This window comes from Ursus americanus, chromosome 5 (genome assembly GCF_024610735.1).
Source record: "Ursus americanus isolate L20-20 chromosome 5, mUrsAme1.1.p, whole genome shotgun sequence".
NCBI classification, from domain to species: Eukaryota; Metazoa; Chordata; class Mammalia; order Carnivora; family Ursidae; genus Ursus; species Ursus americanus.
The window spans coordinates 33,980,560-33,998,458 of record NC_142131.1 but is presented as its reverse complement, the minus strand read 5'-3'; the positions used below and the strand labels follow the sequence as shown (position 1 = coordinate 33,998,458).

At 39.2% G+C, this 17,899-nt stretch overlaps 1 long non-coding RNA gene across 1 annotated transcript in view; it reads right to left on the bottom strand.

Annotated features, from left to right (window-relative positions):
• LOC148110070 (uncharacterized) overlaps window positions 1–17,899 on the bottom strand; it is a 75,829-nt gene that overhangs the window by 2,295 nt on the left and 55,635 nt on the right. The window contains exon 3 of the long non-coding RNA XR_015724482.1: window positions 4,019–4,165. This is a non-coding gene — a long non-coding RNA (uncharacterized LOC148110070). The remainder of the gene's footprint in view (window positions 1–4,018; window positions 4,166–17,899) is intronic.

Genomic DNA, 17,899 nt, shown 5'->3' with positions numbered 1-17,899 from the left:
AATACTCAATTTATCAAAATGACATCAGGCAGAGCCAACTACTTGATTTATTAGAAACATTTATTCTTGGGCTCTTTCAGAGACTGGAAGGCTCTAAAAAGAAGTATGGAGTTAGTTCCAGGTCCTGATGTAGAGCAAATGAAGTTCACATTTATTTTGAAGGGGCCATTATCCAAGCCTGGGGTTTTAGCTTGCATGGAAACCTCTAGGGAACTGCTGTTGGACATCAGCTTGAAGTGCCTAAGGAAGTGTACAATAGTTGGTTTTTGCAGGCTAATAGACAACACCATCCCTCTAGTGGTACAAACCTGAATTGCAGGCCCAGTGCCTTCAAAGGACCACTTAGCAAAAGGAAGGAGCTATGTCTTGCAAATTGAAATATTGTAATAACTTAGATTTTTATAGGACTTACAACTTTAAAAGTTCTTTCACATGCACTCTCTTTTGACTCTCACAACCATTCTGAGAAAAACAGCTGGCATTTCATTTTACAGATGAGGTTATAAAGGTAAGCTATTTATTCAAGACCATGAGTTATTAATAGACGCAGGTCTCCTGACTTTAAATTTCAGCGTCTTTCTACCACATCGTGCTTCTTTTCTCTTCTAAACATCAAAATGAACTTGCTCTATGTCCTGACTAGGTCTGAGAAGTAACTACAATGTGAAAATAATTATGACTGTTCCTTGTCCAGTCAATATATTGCCCCTGCCCTATGTAACAGTTCAGAAAACAGTGGTTTTACAGGGAAAAGTCTTTTTTTTTTTAAAAAGATTTTATTTATTTGAGAGAGAGAGCAGGAGAGCGAATGGGCAGGGGGGAAGGAGCAGATGGAGAGGGAGAAGCAGGCTCCACGCTGAGCAAGGAGCCCAACGTGGGGCTCAATCCCAGGACTTTGGGATCATGATCTGAGCTGAAGGTAGACACTTAACCAACTGAGCCACCCAGGCGCCCCTACAGGGAAATACTTTAATCTTAAGAGATTAATAGTGAAAATTTCAGGTGCTACTGAAGGCAAGTAGAGGAGTGGTTTCCAACTTGAGTGCTCAAACCTTGGAAACAGCTTCCAATTTTTATCCTGAGCAGTACTGGAGTGGGAAGGAAATAAAGTTCCAGAGTCCCGCAATTGTACCAAAAAGAATAAGATACCTAGGAATTGACTTAACCAAGGAGGTGAAAGACCTGCACTCTGAAAACTATAAAACAATGATGAAAGAAATTGAAGATGACACAAATGGGAAGGTATACCATGTTCATGGGCTGAAGGAATTAATATTGTTAAAATGTCCATACTACCCAAAGCAGCCTACAGGTCCAATGCTGCAATCCCTACCAAATACCAATAGTATTTTTCACAGAACTAGAACAATTAATACCAAAATTTGTATGAAACCACAAAAGATCCTGAATAGCCAAAATTATCTTGAGAAAGAACAAAGCTGGAGGTATCACAATCCCAGATTTCAAGTTACACTATAAACCTATAGTAATAAAAACAGTATGGTACTAGTACAAATATAGACACATAGCTCAATGGAATCCAGAGCCCCAAAATAAACCAATGCTTATATGGTCAATTAATGAACAACGAAGGAGGCAAGAATGTAACAGTGGGGAAAAGACAGTCTCTTCAACAAATGGTGTTAGGAAAACTGGACAGCTACATGCCAAAGAATGAAACTGGATAAAACTGGACCACTTTCTTACACTGCACACAAGAATAAACTTAAAATGGATTAAAGACCTAAGTGTAAGACCTGAAACCATAAAACTTTTAGAAGAAAACAGAGGCAGTCATCTCTTTGACATACACCTTAGCAACATTTTTCTAGATGTGTCCTTTCATGGAAGAGAAACAAAAGCAAAAATAAACACTGAGAAATCCTCTGCAGTGAAGGAAATCAATAAAACAAAAAGAAAACCTAGTGAATAGGAGAAGATATTTGCAAAGGACATATCCAATAAGAGATTCATATCCAAAATATATAAAGAACTTATACCACTCAACCCAAAAAACCCAGACAATCCAATTAAAAAATGGGCAGAGGATGTGAAAAGACACTTCTCTAAAGAAGACATACAGATGGGCAACAGACACATGAAAAGATGCTCGACATCACTCATCATCAGGGAAATGTAAATCAAAACCAAAATGAGTTACCACCTCTTACCTGTCAGAATGGCTAAAATCAAAAACATAAGAAACAACAAGTGTTGGAGAGGATGTGGAGAAAAGAAAATGCTCATGCACTGCTGGTGGGAGAGCAAACTGGCGCAGCCATTGTGGAAAACAGTAGGGCGGTTCTTCAAAAAACTTAAAATAGAAATACCATATGATCCAGGAATTTCACTAGTGGGTCTTTACCCAGAGAAAACAAAAATACTAATCTGAAAAGATACATGAACCCCTATGTTTACTGCAACATTATTTACAATAGCCAAGATATGGATGCAAACTAAGTGTCCCTCAATAGGCAACTGCATAAAGAAAATGTGAGATATTTATCTATATATCTAGATATCTAGAGAGATATATATTTATACACATACATACATACAATGGAGTATTAGTCATAAAAAGGAATGAGATCCTGCCATTTCTGACAACATGGATGGACCTAAAGGATATTGTGCTAAGTGAAATAAGTCAGAGAAAGACAAATACATTATGATTTCACTTATATGTGGAATCTAAAAAACAAAATGAACAAGCAAACCGAAAAAAAAAATGCAGAAACAGACCCAAAGAATGTTTTTGCTACATTCCACTGCCCTAAAATAAAAGCTATGGATGTTAAGTATCCCCACGGCAGGCAGATGCACAGACACATACCACAGACTTTCACATAACACAGGCACACATACAACACACATACCTACCGGCTCCTTTCTAAATGGATTTTCATCTCCTGCAGTTCCTGCCACAGGCCTTGTCTTTCCCATGACACAGAAGAGAGTGGAGAAGAAAGTGACCAAACGGAAACATGGGCCCCTTCTGCACAGATTCATCTAGTGCTCAGGGCTGTACCACCAGAGGCCTGCCACTTTCACCAGGGCCCAGGTACCAGCTACTGCTCAGCAGAGAACAAGTACTAGAGTGGGAGGGCCCAGCCAGCTCCCTGGAAGGGGAGTCTTTCCTTACCATGGAATTGCTCTTCTTATTTTTATGTGCACAGTAAATCATTGCCCTCAGCTCTGGATGCATTTACTCTTTTCCAAGTAATTGGGTGCTTTTCAACATTGAGATGCCAAACTATGGATTCCCAGAAAAGACCCTGGGTAAACCTGTGCAGCCTGTCCTCAGCTTGGTTCCCTGATTCTGCAGGAAACTCTCCCAGAGGAGTGAGGAAAGAGCCTGGGCAGCCCTTCATCTGAGGATTCAGTCACTGACATATGCCAAGGCCACTGTCAGTGCTAACCCAGGGGGATGGATGCACTATACATGTATGGTTGGGTGGGGGGGGGGGGGTTGCTTCGCATACTCTGGTCTGACTTATATTCCTTGAATCTCTATCACTCATCTCATACATCCCAGGACCAGCCCATAAGGTATGTGCTTTGGGCAGTGCAAAAAGGGTCAGAGGGAAGGGAGCTGAATTCTGAAGAGGAGAAGAAATACAAAAACACTGTGAAGAAGAAAGATGTGGGCAGTGGCTTGAAAGGAGAGAGACCAAGAGAAATAAATTCTCCTTCAATTACCAGAGGTACTAAATGGAAGGACTTGTCCCTGCAGCAAGGCAGCAGGAACTAGTCAAGACAGAGACTTCTATGCCTGTCTACAGTCCAGAATAGAGGGTCGGGGTTTTCTGTTTTGCTGGATAAGCAAGAGGGAAACCCTGAGAGCTTACTTGACTTCATCAGATGCTTTTTCTGATTAAAGACTAGAAGTTCCCTGGGTTCTAGATCTACCAAACACATATGGTAGATGAGATGCACAAATATTTATCTGAATTTAAAGGGAGTACGGGAGCTGTGGTCCTAAGGTCCCAACCCAGCAGGCATCCAGACTGGTGCTTACCGCTCTCTTGAAGACACTGAACGCCTGGAATATGACAAGAGAACGGAGTGCAAGCATGAGTTCCAGGGCAGAAGCTGAGAGAGTTGGGAATCACCAGCTGATGTTACAAATAACAGTGCTTCGGGTGCAATCACTGTCTGCTAGGAGCTGCAAAAGAAAGATAAACACATCTCTGAAGCTCATGCTGACCCAGGGATGGTGCCCTGAATAGGCCTAGTGAGAAGGGAAGGGAAGAACAACCAAACACACGTGAGATAAAACGGCCTTGTGGCCTGACTCTAAGCACCCCACCCCCTGTCAGGTTCCTGGGCTTGGGCTGATGGCTAAGCTCTTCCAAGGAAGATAATGATCCTTCTGGGTAAGAGGCCAGCTTGTGGGAGGTGCAGAAGAGATTCTATCCCTCGGTTAGGAGCCCCGACGCCTACTCTGAGTAGGCGTCAGAGTGCACAGGCTTACTTGGATGAGGGCAAAACCTTGGCTGGATCATGGCAATTTTTCTAGACTCAGCCAACAAAACCTGAGGGAGCCCTGAGGGTCTCAACTGAGAAAAAGAATCTTTTCCTTGTGCTTAGTTACTCCTTTATTCTAAGGCACAGTATTTCTCCCAAGAAGACAAAATCTAGAAAATAATCTTTATTGAAGACCATAAAATTAGAATGCAACTGTGGGTTCCCAAGCCCATCCTCATTTTACAGTTGAGGAAATAGAGATCAAGTCCCCACAGTTAGTGCCAGAGTTAGAAGGAGAGCCTAGATTTCCTTGTTTTCGTATTAGCCTCTGTGCACCCTGCCCAGCTACCTCTACTTTGTGCCCCCATGTAGGAATTTCCAGTCATCCACTAGTCTCTGTGAACTAAGAATTTTTTTAACGGACTATTTTTTAAGAGCAGTTTTGGGTCTACCTCAAAATTGAGTGGAAAGTACGGATATTTCTCACACACACACACACAGCCTCCTCCATTATCAACATTCCCCCCAACCCCGCCCCAGAGTGGTCCATTTTTGACAAATACTGAACCTACACTGACACATCATTGCATTGTCACCCAAAGTCCATAGTTTACATTAGGTTTCACTCTCGGCGGTCTATTTTTATATCATCATACAGACTAGTTTCACTGCCCTAAAAACCACTGCACAGAGAATTTTCACGACAGCTCCTATAACAACCAATCATAGGGCTTAGCTTCTGTCAGTATGGGATTCATCTCTGATGCACATTGTTTGGGTGCTCACTGGCTTGAAGACATTCCTCTCCCCCACATTCCTTGTTGGCACCTTGGATGGAAGTGTTTCGGATATGCTGGCCCAGGATAAGGATACAAGCATGTCAGTCTGACAGACAGGATCAAGGCAGGACCAAGCTGTGATATAGAGTTGTCACTGTAGATAAAGTTTGTCTTTCAAAGCTCCTACTTCCACCCCCACAATACCTGTGTGCGTACACATGCACACATGCACGCACGCACACGTGTCCCTTCTATTCCCTTCTTCTAGTACAGTCAGCTGCTCTCTGTGCTTCCTAAGGATCTTAGTACCCTTTTGCAACATCTTCTGTTCTATCAAAAAAAAGTATCTGGGAGGGGATCCAATACCAATTATTTGCTATTCAGCGTCGACTGAAGCCATCACAGTTTCCTTCCCAGGGGGGTGTGCACCATGGACCTTGGTTCTCCTTGTAAAATGAAAAGTTTTTGTGTTTTAAAAATTTCTGGTACCTAAAAGGAGGTGGGAAGAAGGAGGTCCTTTCCTTGGTCCTTGAAATCACCCCAAATACTATCTGCTGCTTCTGCTTTGTATACTACAGGTTCTGGCCTCCCTTTAGCCAGAGACAATAACAAAGAGCCAACACAGGATATAAACAGAGAGGGGGATTTGAAACAGAAATGGTCATTTGAAGCAAAACTAAAGTTTAATTTTTCCAAAGTACAAAGCAGGTTAAGAATAGGGCCCTGGCTCTCATGCTGTGGTGTAGATGTGCTGGTGTTAGAGGAAAGAGCACTGGAAAGACCTGGATCACAGTCCTGGGTCTACTTGAAAGTAGCTGGGTGACTTTGCAAGTCACCGTACTTCTCTGAGCCTTGATTCTTCCTCTCTAAAATGTGTGGGTTGGATTAAATGGTTTCTGCAATTCCTTCTAGCTCCAACATTATTCAGTTCTATAGTTCAGAGGAGGAACTAAAAGGAAACCAGATGAATCCAGGTTGCCAGGCTCCCCACATCCTTTGCTTTTGACAAAGATGATTGAAGTGGTTTGAAGAAGCTATTTTCACCAAACCTCGCCCTGCCCTATCATCACAGGAAGAAGGTGCTAATGCCCAGCAGATTGCAAATACACTATGACAAAGAACACAGCTCCATTTAAAAAAGAAAGCATATTGATTTTTGGAATAGCCATCTCCTACTGTATGTAACTTTGAGCCAAACCAAGGAAATTTATGACGTTTTGGCTTAAACTTACAAAATTTTTAAATCAGTAAATGCTGCCTGGAAGAACCTGGCCATTATGGTATCTCAAAGAGGCAGATACAAGAACAGTTATGTTGGTATTAGGTACAAGAGACAAAAGCAAGTGCCTGGGGAAGCTGGGTTGTTGTATCTTGTGGAAAGCACACTAGCCTTGGAACTGAAGTTCAGACTCCTAGATATAAGTTCTGGCTTTGGTGCCTATCACAGGTAAGCTTTATCACTAAGACAGGGACTATACCTGTCTTGCTGACTATTCCAAGCAATTTAGGGCATATAGTAGGGACTCAATAAATATTTTTTGAATTAAGATTTTGCAATGTCACATAATCACTGACCCTCAGCTTTACCTACTTGCTCCTTTGTTTGGATTCTTTCTTCAGTCTCCCTATCACCAATTCTTAACCTAGGTCATCATTTTCTTTGCCTAGATTGTTGTAATAGGGTCCTACATTCCTCACTGCCTCTGGTCTTGCCCCCATCTAGCCTATTCTCCAAACTGCAACCAGAGTATCTTTCTGAAATCAAAGTCTGATCACGTTACTCCATATTTGAAAATCAGTCCTCTAAATTGTCAAATTTATTGGCTTAACATTGTTCATAATACACCCTTACTTTGTTTTAATGTCTGTAGGATCTATAATGATGTCTCCTTACTTAGTAGCCCAACACGTGGTATTCAGTAAACATTCCGTATGTACTTGAGAAGTATATGTTCTAAAGTTGTTTGTTGCAATGTTCAACAATGTCAAGTTGTCTGATCATATTGTTCAAGCTTGTTTCCTTAATGACTTTTTGATCTACTTGTTCTATAAGTTACTGAGTTATACTAAAATATGTATGTATGTATGTATGTATGTATGTATGTATGTATGTATTTAGTAGGCTCCACACCCAGCGTGGAGCCCAACACAGGGCTCAAACTCACGACCCTGAGATAAAGACCTAAGCTGAGATCAAGAGTTGGATGCTTAATTGATTGAGCCACCCAGGTGCCCCTAAAATCTTCATTTATGATAATGCATTTTTATCTATTTCTCCTTTTAGTCTATCAACTTTTGCTTTACATATTTTAAAGCTGTTAAGTTCATACAATTTAGAATCTTCCTGTTGAATTGACCTTTTTGTCATAATGAAAATTAAAGCTTTTTTTTTTTTTTACTGAAGCTTGGCTAGAGTTATTAATTTTATTTATCTTTTCAGCACCATATACCTAGTAATACTTCCTTACTAAAGTTTTTCTTTTATCTGAAATTAGTATACCCACACCCACATTTGCTTTGTATACTGTATCTTTTTCCATCCTTTTACTTCGAATCTATATCCTTGTAAAATAATTATATATATTATATATTCACACATATATGTATAATATTATATATATAATATATATAGCTATATAGATATAGATACATACTACATATAGTATATATCTACCCCTGGTTTCTGACATGTTAGTCCTAAAATTCTTATAATCTCTTGAGTAATAGGGGTGCTAGGAGTATCTTCTGTTGTAGTATTGGTCTTTTTACCTCAGTTCCTAACAAAGAGTTCCTAAATCCCTTACAATTTCTTGGGTGATACCAATGTCTTTTGTTCTAATAAGGTGACTTTTGGTGGACTTCTGGGTGGGGACTGGTCACCAGAAAGATCAGCCATGATTAGAAGCTTGGAACTTTCAGCCTCACTCCTTATCTTCCAGAGAAGGGAGATGGGCTGGAGATTGAGTTAATAATTGCTCATGACTATGTGATGAAGTCTCCACAAAATCCCTTAAGTATAGGTAGGGTTCAGAGAGCTTCCAGGGTTGATAAATACATCCACGTGCTAATTCTCTACCACTCACCCCCGGGGTTGCTGTGTGGAATCAGGAAGATTTGCACAACCTAAAACTTCAGAACAGATGTTCTAGGCACCAGGCAGCCCACATAAATGAATACCACTGATCACGTGGGAACTACACAAACAGTGAAAAGGGGCAGACACAACTCAACCTTTGGCACTGAAGCCAGAAATCCAGATTATGGGACACCTCTCCAGTTGTTGATATTATGACTGTTCATCTGTATCCTGGGTCATATCCTTTACACAATATAATAAACTAGTAAATGTTATGTGTTGCCCAATTTCTGTGAGTCATTACAGCAAATTATTAAATCTGAGGAAGGCTTTGTGGGAGCTCCAGATTTGTAGCCAAGTTGGACAGAAGCATGGGTAGTGGGAACCCACTACTTGCCACTGGCATCTGAAGTGGGGGCAAGTCTTGTGGGACTGAGCCCTTAATTTGAAGGATCTGATGCAATTAGGTAGAGAGTGTGAGAATTTAGTTGAATTATAGAACCCCCAGATGGTGTTGGAGAATTGGTGTGGGGAAAAAAATCTATACATTAGGTGGCCAAGTGTACAGTGAGTAGAGGAAATAGGGTTTTTCTGTCTCCCTTTCAATCCTTATATGTAAGTTTCTCTTTTAGAAACAGCATTTTTTATTTTTAAATAAATCTTGAAAATCTTTGTCTTTAATTCACTGTATATTTTTAATTTGTCAGTACTAATATATTTTGTCTTAGGGGCGCCTGGGTGGCACAGCGGTTGGGCGTCTGCCTTCGGCTCAGGGCGTGATCCCAGGGTTATGGGATCGAGCCCCACATCAGGCTCCTCTGCTATGAGCCTGCTTCTTCCTCTCCCACTCCCCCTGCTTGTGTTCCCTCTCTCGCTGGCTTTCTCTATCTCTCTGTCAAATAAATAAATAAAATCTTAAAAAAAAAAAAAAGAAATTTCCTATCTTTAAAAAATATATATATATTTTTTGTCTTAAATATACATCTTTATGCCAATAAATTTAACAACCTAGATGAAATGAAAAAGTTCTTAAAAAGCACGACTTCCTAAAATTAATGCTAAGATAAGTAGAATCTTTCCATAACTATTAAATAATTTGGATTTCTAATTTAAAACATCCTGACACAGAAAACTCCAGTCTTAAGTGGCTTCCATGCTGATTTCTTCCAAATACTCATGGAAGAAATATACTAATCTTACAAAAAGTCATCTAGAAAAAAAAAACCAAAAAAACCAAGAATGAATAGTTTTCAGCTCATTTTATACAACCAGCACTACTTTCACAAGGTGACACTAACATCTGAGAATAACATTTCAAGAAAGGAAAATCACAGACCAAACTCACTTATTAGCATAGGTGCAAAAATCATAAACCTTTAATCAGTAAAACCTATCAATATAGTAAGAAGGTAATACATACTGTTTATATTCTAGAAATGTAAGGCTGACTTAACATATAAAAATCAGCCAATATAATTCATTATATTTATAGAATAGAGGAGAAAAATCATAATCATCTCAATATATGTAGGAAAACCCATTTGACAAAATTCAACATCTATTCCTGATAAAAATAAAAATTCTCAGCAAACTAAGAATAAAATGAAATGTTCTACAGCATATGTTATACTTGATGGCAAGGTATTTCTGACTTTCACCATTATTATTCAATACTGTATTGGAGGCCCAATTCAGTACAATAAGCTTAGCAAAAAGGAGGTATAATGAATGGAAAGGAAGGGATAAAACTATATTATTTATAGACTATGTGATTGTATACATAAATAATTGAAACGAATCAGTCAAAAAACAATTAAAATTAAATAATTTTACAGTATCACCCTACACAAGGTCAATATATAGAAATTACTTGTATATGCTAGCAATAATTTAAAAATTTTTTTTAATTAAATGCCATTTAGTATAAAATATAAAACGTCTAGTAATAAATCTAAGATGCACAAGGCCTCTATACTAAAATGTATAAATCATTACTGAGGGAAAATTTTTTAAAGATTTTATTTATTAGAGAGAGAGAGCAAGCACAAACGGGGGGGGGGCAGCAGAGGGAGAGGGAGAAGCAGGATTCCTGCTGAACAGGGAGCCCGACATGGGGCTCGATCCCAGGACCCCAGGATCGTGACCTGAGCCGGAGGCAGACACTTAACCAACATGATATCCATATGGGGAAAAAAATGAATCTAAACTCCTACTGTATACCATAACAAAAAATTTGTTTGAGCTAGATCATAAATCTAAGTGCAAAAGAGAAAAAATGAAACTTCTATAAGAAAATAATTATTTTCAGATCCTGGGTTAAGCAACAGTTTCTTAAATAAAACACAAAAACACCACAAAAACACTCAAAACAAAATTGAAAAATTTTAAATCAAAATTAAAATTCTGCCTTCAAAAGACTCTATTAAGAAAGCAAGAAAACAAGTCACAGATTAGGAGAAAATATGTGCAATACATGTATCTCACAAAGGACTTGTGTCCTGATATAAAAACTCCTTAATAACAATAAAAAGCAAACAATATAATTTTCTAAATGGGCAAATGACCTGAACAGACACTTAGCAAAAAGATGTACGAATGGCCAATAAAAAGATTCTCAACATTGTTAGTCATTAGGGAAACGCACATCAAAACCAGGAGGTATGACTTCACACCCACTGGAATGGCTAAAATTAAAAAGACAGACAAACCAAGTGTTGATGAGAACATGGAGAAACAAGAATTTTCAAAATTATTGCTACAAGTGTAAAACGGTACAACCACTGTGGGAAATAGGTGGGCAGTTGCTACTACGGCCAATCTCATACATACCCTGTAACCCTGCAATTCCGTTCCTGGGTATTTACCCAACAGAAATGATCACATATGCCCACCAAAGATATCTACAAGAATACTCCTAACAGCTATCCATAACTGCAAAATCTGGACTCAATTTAAAAGCCTATTAACCACTGAGTGGATAAGCAGATTGAGATATGTTCTTACAATACTGCAGAGCAATGAATAGCAAAAACTATAGCAACAGCAAAGATGAATCTCAAAGACCACAAAGCTGAATGGAAAAAAACTGCAGACTCAAAAGAAAACATACTATGCAAATTTATATAAAGTTCAAAGCGAGACAAAACTTTACTATGGTAAGAGACTTTGGAATAGTGGTTACTTTAGGAGAGGAGTATTGACTGAGAAGAGGCATGAGGAAGCCTTCTGGGGTTTGATGTGGAAGGTGGGGACATGGTTACGTGTATGTAAAACTGAGCAGTACACTTTAGATAGGAAGACCAACTGGCCCCGGATTACCTGCAACTGTCCTGGTTTTAAAACTAAAAGTTTTCCTGAGGAAACCAGGATGGTTGTTCACCTTAACTTTAGATTTGTGTATTTTACCACACACACTACTCCTCAATTTTTATAAATCTGGAAAAGAAAACCATCAATAGGGAGAAAATGTCTTCAATGGTTCTCCTTTGCCCTCAGGACAAAGTCCAACTCCTCATAATACATACAGCTTTTGCAGTGTGGCCCCTGGGTGGCTCTTCTTTTTCTCATCTGGCCTTATTCCTTGTGCCCCTCTGCTGCCACACTGACAGCTGACGGCTCCCTGAATATGCCATGCTCTCTCTTACTTAAGCTAGTGCCACTGCCCAGAAACACTTTCCCCTAGCTCTTCCCAGCTAGCTTCAGTTCATTCTTCAGCTAAGGTTGGATCCGATCAACTGTCACATAGCCAAGGCTTAGGATAACCCAAAGCATATGTATAAGTGGTCAGTTATTTATTTACCCATTTATTCAATCAGACATTATATTAAGCTCCTAAAAATGTGCCAAGAAGTATTCAGTCCTACAGGACCTCACAGTCTGATAGATATATAAGCAGACCTTGGTAGAAAAAATGCAAGTAGATAGCCTATGCTCTAAGGTACCATCTCACCCATCCCCCGCCTGTAAGGAGAAGTATGGCTTTCTTATATTTATTTTTCTATTTGAGTATAGTTAACATACAATGTTATATTAGTTTCAGGTGTAGAACATAGCAATTCAACTTCTCTATATGTTATGCTACGCTCACCACAAGTGCAGCTCCCATCTGTCACCATACAGTGCTATGACAATACCATTGACTATATTCCCTATGCTGTGCCTTTTATCCCATGACTTATTCATTCTATAACTGGAAGCCTGTATCTCCCTCTCCCCTTCACCCATGTTGTTCAGCCCCCCAGCTCCCTTTTCCTCTGGCAGCCATCAGTTCTCTATATTTACAGGTCTGATTCTGCTTTTTGTTCATTCATTTGTTTGGGTTTTTAGATTTCATGTATGAATAAAATCATATGGTATTTGTCTTCCTCAGTCTTCCTTACTTCACTTAGCATAATGCCCTCAAGTCCCATCCATATTGCTGCAAATGAGAAGAACTCACCCTTTTTATAGGTTGTATAATATTCCATTCAATCTATCTACATATAGATATATAGGCATAGATACCTATACACACACACATACATACTGCATATTTTTAATCTCTTTGTCTGTCAGTGGACACTTAGATTGCTTCCATATCTTGGCTATTGTAAATAATACTACAATAAACATGGGGTGCATATATCTTTTTAAACTAGTGTTTTTGTTTTCTTTGGGCAAATATCCAGTAGTAGAGCTACTGGATTACATTGTATTTCTATTTTAAATTTTTTAAGGAACCTCCATCCTGTTTTCCACAGTGGCTGTACCAATTTACACTCCCACCAACAGTGCACTAAGGTTCCTTTTGCTCCACATCCTCTCCAATACTTGTCTTTTTAATTTTAGCCATTCTGACAGGTGTAAACTAGTATCTCATTGTGGTTTTGACTTGTGTTTCCCTGATGATAAGTGATGTTGAGCATCTTTTCATGTGTCTGTTAGCCATTTGTGTGTCTTCTTTGGAAAAATGTGTAATCAAATCCTCTGTCCATTTTTAAATCAGATTTGGGGGGGTTAAGTGGTATAAATTCTTTATATATTTCAGATATGAACCCCTTACCAGATATATCATTTGCTGATATCTTCTCCTATTCACTAGGTTGTCTTTTAGTTTTAATGATGGTTTCCTTCACTGTGCAGAAGATTTTTATTTTGGTGTAAACCCTTTGGTTTATTTTTGCCTTTGTTTCCTGCATGAGGAGACATATCTAAAAAAATGTTGCTAATGTTTATGTGAAAGATATTACTGCCTCTCTTTTCTTCTAAAAGTTTTATGGTTTCAGGTCTCACATTTAGGTCTTTAATCCATTTTAAATTTATTTTTGTATATGGAGTTAGAAAGTGGTCCAGTTTCCCCAGCACCATTTATTGAAGAGACTGTCTTTTCTCCATTGTATATTCTTGCCTCCTGTGTCATAGATTAATTGATCATATAAGTGTGGGTTTATTTCTGGCTCTCAATTTTGTTCTATTGATCTGTGTCTATTTTTGTGCCAATACCATATTGTTTGATTACTATAGCTTTGTAGTGTATTTTGAAACCTGGGACTGTGATATCCTAAGCTTTGTTCTTTCTCAAGATCATTTTGGCTATTCAGGATCTTTTGTGGTTCCACACAAATTTTAGTATTATTTGTTCTAGTTCTGTGAAAAATACTATTGGTATTTTGACAGGGATTGCAGCATTGAATCTGTAGGCTGCTTTGGGTATTACAGACTTACTTATTTATATTTATTAGAGAGAGCACAGGGGTTGGGGGGGGAGGGCAGAGGGAGAAGTAGAGTCCCTGCTCATGCAGGGAGCCCGACACAGGGCTCAATCCCAGGGTCTAGGGATCAGGACCGGAGCTAAAGGCAGACGCTTAACCGACTGAACTACTCAGGCACGCCGGGCAGTATAGACATTTCAACAACATTAATTCTTCCAGCCCATGAGCGTGATATACCTTCCTATTTGTTTGTATCATCAATTTTTTTCATCATTGTTTTATAATTTTCAGAGTACAGGTATTTCACTCCCTTGGTTAAGTTTATTCCTAGGGATTTTATTCTTTTTGGTGCAATTGTAAATGGAATTGTTTTCTTAATTTCTTCCTGCTGCTTCATTATTAATGTATAAAATGCTACTGGTTTCTGGATATTAACTTTGTATCCTGCAGCTTTACTGAACTGATTTATTACTTCTAGTAATTTTTTGGTGTAGTCTTTAGGGCTTTCCATGTATAGTATCATGTCATCTGCAAATAGTGACAGTTTAACTTCTTTACAAATGTGTATGCCTCTAATTTCTTTTTCTCATCTGATTGCTATGGCCAGGACTTCCACTACTAGTTGAATAAAAGTGGTGAAGGTAGACACCTTTGTCTTGTTCCTATATATTAGAGGAAAAGCTTGAGAAAGATGGCTTTTAATGGCTGTTTCAAGAAGAAAAAATAATACCTACAAAAAATAACAATTTTTAGCCTCTTTAAACTACTTATCACCTTTACTGATCAAAAGAAGGGATTTTCTTTCAGTAATCTTAGAAATAGTTCCGTTTTCTTGCTTTCCTATTATCCAGAAATTCTTAATACTATCCAGAATATCCAGTGATATTCAGTAGTAGTGAATTGTCCAATAGTTAGAACACTGTTGTGTGCAATTTACAAGGCTGTCTGAGTACTGAGGAAGTGGAGTGTGGTTAGGAGCAGATTCTCAGTTCAGACTATCTGGGTTTGTGTCCCTGATCCACGAGTTACCCAGAGCTTTGGGACCCCAGTTACAATCTCTGAGCCTCAGTTTCTTGATCTGGAAAATTGAAAAAACAATAGTACCTACCTCATAGGATTGCTGTAAGGATTAAATAAAGCAGTGTACATAAAGGGCTTAGAATGGTGGCTGACAGACATACAGTCAGCAATCATAAGTGCAGTCATTCTTACGTGAAATATGTAAAAAGACTAGACAACATTGCAGACACTTCTCCATGTTTTATTACCCCATATCTCCTCATCTTTCTTATGAGCCTCAGGCTCACATTTCTTTTTTTTTTTTTTTTTAGATTTTATTTATTTATTACAGGGAGAGAGAGAGAGCATAAGCAGGGGGAGCAGAAGGCAGAGGGAGAGGGAGAAGCAGGCTTCCTGCTGAGCAAGGAGCACGATGGAGAGCTCCATCCTAGGACCCTGGGATCATGGCCTGAGCCGAAGGCAGACACATAACAGACTGAGCCACCCAGGTGCCCCAGGGCTCACATTTCTTAAGCCTAGTAGATGTCATCACCCAACTGAAATGTGAGTATAATATATAACAATCAATCCCAAATCCCCTTCTTGACATTTTTTGCTAATTATGTTACCTAAACTGAAAACATCCCAATCATAATTCTTTCCAGGACCTTCTATATCCAATTATTCAAAAAACCTTGAAAATTGTCACAGCTATTCCTTCTTTTTTTTCTGGTTCCACTATCGCCTTCAGAAATGGAATTTCAGGGGCGCCTGGGTGGCTCAGTCGTTAAGCGTCTGCCTTCGGCTCTGGGCATGATCCCAGAGTGCTGGGATCGAGCCCCACATCAGGCTTCTTCACTGGGAGCCTGCTTCTTCCTCTCCCACTCCCCCTGCCTGTGTTCCCTCTCTCGCTGGCTGTCTCTCTCTCTGTCAAATAAATAAATAAAATCTTAAAAAAAAAATGGAATTTCAGATCATCCACATTTGAATTTCTTTCAATAGCCTCTTAACTCACTCCCATCTAATTCAGACTGGTCTTCCTAGATCATTCCTTCATCCCATAATCTCTTTTTTTAATTTAAATACAATTAGCCAACATAGAATACATCATTAGTTTCTGATATAGTACTCAATGATTCTTTAGTTGCATATAGTACACATAATGTCTTGCTCAAAAATCTTCAGTGGCACCTAATTATCCTCAGGAATCAAAATTCCACAGTCTGTCATTCATTGTCCATCATAATCTGACCCAAAATCTACCCTTTCGAATCCATTTCTTTTATTTATTTATTTTTTTTTACAAAATTTCTCTGTCAACTTGTGTACCCAATTTACAGCACTGACTCATAAACTGGGCTAGAACTGGGGCTAAGGCCCAAAGCCTACAAGGGAACTCTCTCTCCTCTAAGCTCAAATTTAAAGCTCAGCACCAGGCACTAACCTCATGTGAATGAGGCAGAGCACCCAAATACTCATAACCACAGAGAAATCAAAGCAAGCAAAATGGCTGCTCTCAAGCAAAAGTGACCTCTAGCCTCCCATCTAGCCACATGGAGAGGAATGACAGAAGAGAGTGCCATATTCAACTTACTATATCAACGTTTAAAAAAATCATTTATTTAATGGGTCCCTAGGTTGCGCAGTTGGTTAAACATCTGACTCTTGGTTTCAGCTCAGGTCGTGATCTCAAAGTCTTGAGATCAAGACCCTCCTACATTGTTGGTGGGAATGCAAGTTGGTACAGCCACTCTGGAAAACAGTGTGGAGGTCCCTTAAAAAGTTAAAAATTGACCTACCCTATGACCCGGCCATTGCACTACTGGGTATTTACCCCAAAGATACAGACATAGTGAAGAGAAGGGCCATATGCACCCCAATGTTCATAGCAGCATTGTCCACAATAGCTAAATCGTGGAAGGAACCGAGATGCCCTTCAACAGATGACTGGATTAAGAAGTTGTGGTCCATATATACAATGGAATATTACTCAGCTATCAGAAAGAACGAGTTCTCAACATTTGCTGCAACATGGACGGCACTGGAGGAGATAATGCTAAGTGAAATAAGTCAAGCAGAGAAAGACAACTATCATATGATTTCTCTTATCTATGGAACATAAGAACTAGGAAGATCGGTAGGGGAAGAAAGGGATAAAGAAAGGGTGGGTAATCAGAAGGGGGAATGAAGTATAAGAGACTATGGACTCTGAGAAACAAACTGAGGGCTTCAGAGGGGAAGGGGGTGGGGGAATGGGATAGACTGGTGATGGGTAGTAAGGAGGGCACGTATTGCATGGTGCACTGGGTGTTATACGCAACTAATGAATCATCGAACTTTACATCAGAAACTAGGGATGTACTGTATTGTGACTAACATAATATAATTAAAAAAATAATTTAAAAAAAAGACCTGTGTGGGGCTCTGCACTCAGCATGGAGTCTGCTTAAGACTCTCCCTCTGCTCCTATCCCCCCATATGCTCTCCCTCTCTCACTCTCTCAAATAAATAAACCTTTAAAAAATTATTTAAGTGATCTCTATACCAAAGGTGGGGCTCATGACTTGAAAATCAAGAGTCACATCTTCTTCCGAATGAGCTAGCTAGGCACACTGTGCGTCAACTTTTTAACATTCGCATGTTCTAGCCTACTACCAAAACATGGTCCAGTCATTGTCTTAAATCTGATCAACTGGATTTGTAACTCCTCCTGGGATGGTGGGAGTGAACTGTCTCCCTTCATCTGGAGCCCAGACTTTATAGGGCTTCCCACTTCTTTACCTTTGTTCATATCCTTGACCCCGCCTTGAATAATCCTCCCCATTTCTGCTGTTTGAAATTCTACTCAACCTTCTAGATCCAGGATAACATGATGCTTCTTGATCACC